Raw genomic sequence first — 9,309 nt, 5'->3', positions numbered from 1 at the left:
ACAGTGCACGACTGTATTCTCATTAACTAACATTAACAAAGATTAATATTTACTGTAATAAATTTATAGCAACTTGTTTGTTCATGTTAGTTAATACATTAAGTAACATAACCACTGGAACCTTATTGTGTTTCGAGGCATTCAAAAAAACATTTAAAAATTTAATTTCAATCCATATAACGAAGAGTGCCTTAAAACTCTGACAACGTGCTTGGATTTACCCCCATGTGGAATTAACCACAAGGTGTCAGCAGAGAGTTACTCATATTACTTGTTGAGTTCAAATTAGGTGAGTCTGGACCTACTATTGGATATTGAACCCATATTATGTGTACTGTGGATGTATTTACAAGAAAAATCTTTATAAACTTAATAATCTTTCTATTCTTGAGTTGTTATACAATCAATAATTAAGTGTCTACACTATCTGTATTAACTACACACTTAATTCTTTTATTGCCCATTAATGCTTTTCTACATTTTGCAGCAGTTTTATTCAGAAAAGTTTAATTTGATTTTGAGTGCACACTCAGTGGACACTGAGCATTAGCCAGAAGTAGTGAAACAAAGGTGGCTCTGAGATTCTTCACGCTTGAAAAGAGCAGATCCATTTACAAAACAGCTTTTCGTCAAAGGACAGGACTCCCTCCTGCGCACTGTCCCAGAGCAGTCTTATCTTCCCTTTGGGAGAGTGTGTGTTCTGCGTCACGCACCTGCTCAATGATTCTTCGGCCTTCCTTCCTTTCTTCCATCTTGAAGAATGCCCCGCTGCAGATGCCACAGGGGCCTGAGGCCAGATCTGCCCAAATTATGCTTGAAATCTAATAGTCCCACATCCAGTGACGGAAAAGAATGTGTATGGGAAGGTTTTCAGTGACGTTAGTTAATGCTATTGCAGTGTGCTGTTCTGAATCGAATTGAGAATGCATTTAAATTCAATTATTAAATTTAAACAATTTGATTTGAGGTAGCAGGATGCAGGATGCACTATCCCTTTAAATAAATGAATAAATAAAACATAGCTGACATAAACTAACCATTAGCAGTCTGTTGTTACTTATTAATCTTTTTTGTGTGTTGATAAAATTAAATTTGCATTAACTAATGTTAGCAAACACAACTTTTCATTTTAAACATTTCTTACTGAGATTAATAAATGCTGTATTTTTCATTATTTGTTCATGTTAAGTAATGTTTTACTGAAATTTTTTTTATGACCATTTGAACCATTATATAAAAAGTTTAATATGCTGAATTTGCAATCCATCTAAAATGATTATTACTGTATGCAGTCATGGCCAAAAGTTTTGAGAATTACATAAATATTAGTTTTCAAAATGTTTGCTGCTAAACTGCTTTTAGATCTTTGTTTCAGTTGTTTCTGTGATGTACTGAAATATAATTACAAGCACTTCATATGTTTCAAAGGCTTTTATCGACAATTACATGACATTTATGCAAAGAGTCAGTATTTGCAGTGTTGGCCCTTCTTTTTCAGGACTTCTGCAATTCGACTGGGCATGCTCTCAATCAACTTCTGGGCCAAATCCTGACTGATAGCAACCCATTCTTTCATAATCACTTCTTGGAGTTTGTCAGAATTAGTGGGTTTTTGTTTGTCCACCCGCCTCTTGAGGATTGACCACAAGTTCTCAATGGGATTAAGATCTGGGGAGTTTTCAGGCCATGGACCCAAAATTTCAACATTCTGGTCCCCGAGCCACTTAGTTATCACTTTTGCCTTATGGCACGTTGCTCCATCATGCTGGAAAATGCATGTTCTTCACCAAACTGTTGTTGGATTGTTGGAAGAAGTTGCTGTTGGAGGGTGTTTTGGTACCATTCTTTATTCATGGCTGTGTTTTTGGGCAGAATTGTGAGTGAGCCCACTCCCTTGGATGAGAAGCAACCCCACACATGAATGGTGTCAGGATGCTTTACTGTTGGCATGACACAGGACTGATGGTAGCACTCACCTTTTCTTCTCCGGACAAGCCTTTTTCCAGATGCCCCAAACAATCGGAAAGGGGCTTCATCAGAGAATATGACTTTGCCCCAGTCCTCAGCAGTCCATTCACTATACTTTCTGCAGAAGATCAATCTGTCCCTGATGTTTTTTTTGGAGAGAAGTGGCTTCTTTGCTGCCCTTCTTGACACCAGGCCATCTTCCAAAAGTCTTGGCCTCACTGTGCGTGCAGATGCGCTCACACCTGCCTGCTGCCATTCTTGAGCAAGCTCTGCACTGGTGGCACTCCGATCCCGCAGCTGAATCCTCTTTAGGAGACGATCCTGGCGCTTGCTGGACTTTCTTGGACGCCCTGAAGCCTTCTTTACAAGAATTGAACCTCTTTTCTTGAAGTTCTTGATGATCCTATAAATTGTTGATTTAGGTGCAATCTTAGTAGCCACAATATCCTTGCCTGTGAAGCCATTTTTATGCAATGCAATAATGGCTGCACGCGTTTCTTTGCATGGTCACCATGGTTAAAAAAGGAAGAACAATGATTTCAAGCATCACCCTCCTTTTAAGATGTCAAGTCTGCCATTCTAACCCAATCAGCCTGACATAATGATCTCCAGCCTTGTGCTCGTCAACATTCTCACCTGAGTTAACAAGACGATTTCTGAAATGATCTCAGCAGGTCCTTTAATGACAGCAATGAAATGCAGTGGAAAGGTTTTTTGGGATTAAGTTAATTTTCATGGCAAAGAAGGACTATGCAATTCATCTGATCACTCTTCATAACATTCTGGAGTATATGTAAATTGCTATTATAAAAACTTAAGCAGCAACTTTTTCAATTTCCAATATTTATGTAATTCTCAAAACTTTTGGCCACGACTGTACATTCAGCAATGGGGATTTGTCACTCAAAAAAGATGACTTGACCTGAAAAATCATCAACATTAAAAATACAAATCAAGAAGGTTTTTGGCCTGTGAACCAATTTTTTGATGTTTAATTTATTTATTTTTTGATGATGATGATACTGACCTAACCAAACAAAGACAAGATGTTCAAAAAATAAAAAACTTAATATTCAATAACTTGATATTTCAATAACTGAAAATTCAATATTCATTGCTATTTGTACTGACCAAACACCACATGATTTATATATTTTGGTGTAACACAAAGATCTTGACAGTAAGGTCAGCATAGTGATAAAATATGTCTATGTTCACCTAACAAATGATTAACTGAAATATGCAGGAGGGGCGATAACCAAACAATGGAGTGTAACAGGAGACTTCTGACTATCAGTTCTTTCAGAATAATATGGTGGTCATGTGCAGGGCGTGTTAAGTTGGAGATACATCCGTGCTATCAGGAAGGCTATCGAGGACAGGTGGCTGCCTGTAAACATATGGAAATGACCTATTAACCCATTTCCTCCGTTGCAGCTCTCTGACTGTTGTTTTAGACTTTAAAGAGTGCCTCTTTATTCTTCTCTCGCTGATGTATAGCTTCCAACCTTATTTACATATGTAATAATGACCCATAATGTACCATTGACTATTCTGAAAAGAATAGTTCACTCATAATGAAAATATGCTGAAAATTTAATCAACCGTTCAAGATTTAGATCAGTTTGTTTCTTCATCTGAATGGATTTGGAGAAATTTAGCATTACGAGTGCTCACCAGTGGATCCTCTGCAGTGAATGGGTGCCGTCAGAATGAAAGTCCAAACAGTTGATAAAAACACCACAAATAATTTGCACGACTCAAGTCCATCAATTAACTTTTTGTGAAGTGAAAAGTTGAATGTTTGCAAGAAACAGATCCACCATTAAGACCCCTTTCACCTTCAAATGGTTGTTTCTGGCTAAAATATGAGTCCTCTAACCATAATAGTTTTTTCTTCAGTGAAAAATTCATCTTGTCTGAATCAGGAGAGAAATAGGCAATGATCAAGCACTGTTACAAGCAAAAACAGTTCTTGTGTTTTGGCCAGAAGTGGCTGTTTAAAGTTAAAATGGATTACTTGTGGCTTATTGTGATGTTTTTATTAGCTGTTTGGACTCTCATTCTGACGGCACCCATTCACTGCAAAGGATCCACTGGTGAGCAAGTGACGTAATGCAGAGTTTCTCCCTAAATCTTTACTACTGCTTGAAGATGTGGAGATGCTGGCCCACTGTAAGCCCACTTTGTTCCCTGTCTTCATTTTTCTAGAGAATGGCACCTCCATTGTCCTCTGCCCACATTGTTCTTCATCTTGAAAGAGTTTGCATGAGGGAACTTGTCTGAGTCTTTGCAGCAAATACTTTAAGGCTTCCTGTTTTCATAATTCATCCTGCATAAAGGCCGGCTTTATTGTCCTCTTGCTCAAGACAAATATGGGGTCATTCACTAGAGATCAAATGACGATGTATAGGCTAAGACACGTGTTGATGCTTGAGGAAAACCTGAGAATAAACATCCCACAGGTGTAGCCAGTAATGTCATCATTTTAAATGTGCTTAGACAGCAGGGAGATTTTCAGACGGAGAGATATTTTCATTTCTCCTGTCTTTGTTCAATGAATGGGAGACTGGAAAAAACAGCTGTTCCTACCATATTCACATACGCTGTTGCCAACAAGACTCGGCTTGTTACTTGATGAAACCTTAATAAATCCTGACAAACAGAATTAAAAGTAATAACATTTTTCCATCAGATAAAGACCCCCGTGAAATCAAAATTAGGGTTTTGTTGCTTTCCCCGTTCTCTTCTAAAAGTTGACCAAACAAACAGTGTGCTGTCCTAAACTGAATTAAGAATGATTTGAAATTCAATTTAAATTCATTAATTTAAACTAAATTTGAATTGATGGAGCAGGATTCAGTGACTAAATCTGATTTATTTAAAAAGTCTGATTACTTTAACAAATATATTTTCAGCATTTTCTCAGTTTTTAAGAGAGATTTCTCAGTTTGGGGAGAATCTGTTTTTCGGTTTTTCTAGCAATGCACCCTGGAATCTAGAATTTCACGTCAAAGGTTTGGAAAAACTTATATGTTTTCACCCTGTTTCCACCATCAGAAAGGCATGCAGTCACATTTATTAAAAGTGCCCAGTGTTACTTAAGATAACACAAAGAATAATTTAATAACTAAGGTCCCAGATATCTGACAGAGTGTGTGAAGCCCCCACCCCATCCAAGTCTGTCCCAATTCCTGTAATACTCATGTAAACACTGGCCTGGAGTAAAGTCAACACCTCTGAAACGGAGGAAAAACCAAATGTAATCACGTCCAGAAATACTGATAGCTCCCATGTTTTTTTTTTTTTTTTGGGGGTGGGGGGTAGGGGGGGGGGATGGGGGGGGTTTGGAGAAAAACATCAAAACAACTATATTCCCAATCACACACAGTGTCAGATTTTCTGGAAGTGTATTACCACTAATTTGGTTGTTCTTGGTTTAGGCAACATTCTCGTCTCTTTAATTTCAAGCACTTACACATAAATTGGACTGATCTGAGCAGTTGATAAACACATAAATAGATGCCTAACCACAAAATAATAAAAAGGAAAACCCAAAATCTGGTAAACAAATCTCCAAAGAAGAAAAACACATCCTCTCTGGCTATGTGCTGAAGGACACGTCACTCGATGTACTGTAGGAAAAATCTACTTTCAACCATTGCACGCTTTTCATTTGATGTTGTTGTTGCACTGTCCTCAGTCTGAGGAAATGAGATTAAGGAAAATGTTTGTGAAAATGGTGTTTGGGGTGTGACAAGGGGTCCGTCCGGCTTCCCTGCAGCTGTAAACTGAAAATACACTGCTCTGTCTGATCTCATCAAGGAAATTATGATTATCACGTGACAGAATATTAAACACAAGGTGCTCTTGGGCTTGGCGACTGCAGGCAGTATGAATGTTGTCATGAAACGTAGCTCTGGTTTTCATCAGCACTGCGGGGAACACCTGAAACTGAACCATGAAAAACTATGATTTAAGACTAGAAAAATGGAAGTGTGTCAAACAGAATCCAAATCATCTGAACCAGATATGCCCTTTCTATATCAGCAAAAGTATTAACTGAAGGCCCATATGGTTCTGCTTACTCCAAATCTGCTTGGACTGTAATATTTAATAAATATGCCAAGATATACAGCTCTCAAGTCATTTATTAACGTCTCTGCTTGTTTTGCTCCCTGAGAATCTCGGGAGAACGATGGTCTTATGCAGTAATAAGCTGCTCTATTGTTCCCATGAGGCGATGTGAGATGTGTGTAAATCAGAGAGAGAGATATGAGATATGAAATTAAATGAACTACAATCCTGCCTAGAGTCAGTCAGCTAGCATTGTGAGGTAAATTACAATTTAATGAATTATGACACTTTAAAACAAAGTAGTATTCTTTGAGAAATTAAATCATTAAATCTCTAAATGTATTTTTAACTATTTCTTGTCTTATTATTTAGCTATTTTATGACTTCATATTAATTGAGAAACCATAGCATTTTGGTCCTGCAAATTTGATTAAAGCCATCATAAAAATATAATAACCATATAAGTATTTCAATGAATTGTTAATAATATAAAAGCTTAAAATGTATGAAAAGTACTAAAAGGAAGACAAAGTATTTTAAAAACTGCACTTCACTAAGTTAATTTTTCTTGATGGAAAAAGAAACGTTCTTATCATGAATTTTGTCATTTACCCAGATGCACTTCTGCATTTCAGCAAAAAGGTACATGCTGAATTGTGAATATATCAAAAGCCACTTACTACATATGAAAAAAAATTACAATTCTTAAGTAAATCCATTTAGTGTCTTTAAAGAACGTTAGAAAAATAAATAAATAAATATGCAGAGATGATGAAAATGTTTTGCATTGTAGCGGTTACTACAGTATACTGTGTATTTCTATCATGGCTGGAACCCTGTATTCACTGGTCAACCTCTATTTTACAATATTAAAGGTTCACTCAAAAATGCTAATTCTGTCATCATTTACTCCCCTTCAGTCTTTAAAGTATCCAGTTTATGAATCAGTGAATTATTGTTAGTGACGTCCATCTCTATGGCAAACAAAGGTATTAAAGTTACCAGAGATAAAGAACATATGTTATTCATTGTGAGTCTATATTCTTCACCTACCGTTAAAGTTCATATTATATCAAAACACAAGAGAAATTCAGACAGCTGACCACTTGTATACAGAATTTGGAGTGAAATGCAATATTGTAAATTATGAAATGATAACTTAACTTTTTTAAGCATTTTCGGTATTTCTGGCTTTAAAAGGGACTATAACTGTTCACACTTTAGTTTCCATTAGGGAAATCTTACTCCTCTGCATATTTAATCTTCAAATAGATGGGGTGATATGATGGAATAAGATCACTGTTAAAACATTCCACACATTCTTTTTTCTTTTTCTTTTCAGTTCTCATTTACAAACTCTCTCAAAACTGTGAAAAAAAAGAGCTTTGCGAAATGATATGGGAAACACCCATGAAGCTCAGAATCAGCATGAAATGTTCCACTATAATGCTTTACAAAGAGTTATATAACAATACAAAAAGCAAACCTTTAAATCTGGAGAGATAGATGTCTGCACAATCCAAGAGCAACAAGACATTGTAAAAATCACATCAGAGGTTCCCAAGTAAACATACAATTTTCCAACGTTTCCTCATTATTGCACATCTTATCTTATAGTGTGTTTCCAAAAAACAACCAGATGTGTTTGTGCAGGGAACATCTCACTTGTGTTCCCATCATGGAGCTGTGTGTAGAATTTTATATTATTATTATTATTATCACTAGTAGTAGTAGTAATTAGTTATATTTATATTTATTTATTTATATTTTATTTTTTACATTTTGACATTAAAATTGAATTAATAAAAATATAACACTTCAAAGCAATGTAGAATTATTTGAGAATATCCTAAAAATCCAAATTTCTAAAATTGTACAATTATTTTTTATGGTATTCTTGTCTACATACACACAAAAAAAAATGGTGACCTAAAAGTAACATAAACCAACTTCTATTCAAAAATAAAGTCAAAAACAATAATATTACGGTTACGGTATTAACTAAAAACATTAATTTATACCACCAAAACTACTTTATATGGGTTGAATCATGTCAAAATATTATATATTTAAAATGTATTATAAAATATATTTTAGGACCTCATTAATTGAGAAACATTCAATGTTTTAATGTTTCTTCCCTGTTGTAGTCATTTTGGTTATGTTGTTAGTTGTTTCGGGAACTTAGTGTGAGGTCGGGAACTAAAAGCAACATATTTACAGTTAAAAGTCTAATTTTGTGTGATGGTTGAATGCAGTACAAAGGTTTCATGTAATCGAGTGGCAACTATGTAATCATATTTCATCAGGAATTACATATCCAGGGAACCTGAGGCTTTTGTGCTGTTCCTTTGGTTCACAACGAGAGTTCATTTGGAGACCTCAGCATTGTCCAGGCCTGTGTGAGGTAATTACCCTTTCTTAGCTTCATCTTCTAGCCCAGGGTGATCTCTAACCACTCGAATCCTTTACCAAACAACAGAGAAGCAGAATGGCATCAGATGTCAGCAGTCAAAAAAAAACAACAACCAAAAACCATATTTCATCAGAGATATAATTAGACTGCAATAAACATTAAAAAAGAGGTTAATATGACAAATTACTGCATTGTTTTCCCCCGCAGAACAATGGGATGCTTCATATAATGTTGTGTTACTTTTCTCACTTGCTTTCACTCCTACGTCTGAACTGAGGAGCGGCTGAGAAAGCCTTTCATTGTGACCGTGAAAGCTGTAGTGTGTGGGCGCATCGAAATTCCTTTTTTTTTCGTTTTTCTCTATGAACTGGAATCTTTGTCTGCTTTATTATTAAATAATATTACATTATCTTTTTGCTTTACGTGTATTGTAATAAAACTGTGTTTACTGATATTAATGTTTAGAGCTTTGTAAATTAAAGATAATCACTTTTCTTTCATCTCACTATCTTTAATGTGCCTAAATGTTTGTCTATTAGTGAGAAGATATTATCAGTTTCATTGTATCATTCTTTTGGTATTGTCTCAAGACAAACTTAAACTGTTGGCTTGAAAAAAAAAAGGCAAAATCTTGTTTTAAAGAAGTGCGATTTACCATTCTTTAAAAAAAGTTAATGCTTAAGTTTAACTGAATATAATATTTCCAGACACTTACCTGTTTGCAAACTGCAATTAAATGAAAAAGTATTATAGTATAATGTATATTAAACGCTGTTAGCTAAACCTTAAGACACTTTTTCGCCCACTTAAATAGGACATAAGTACATTTTTATTTTTAATTTCATAAT

This window comes from Carassius carassius, chromosome 30, assembly GCF_963082965.1.
Source record: "Carassius carassius chromosome 30, fCarCar2.1, whole genome shotgun sequence".
In the NCBI taxonomy this organism is placed as follows: Eukaryota; Metazoa; Chordata; class Actinopteri; order Cypriniformes; family Cyprinidae; genus Carassius; species Carassius carassius.
The sequence above is the reverse complement of the archived record's forward strand: the minus strand, read 5'-3'. Positions refer to the sequence as shown.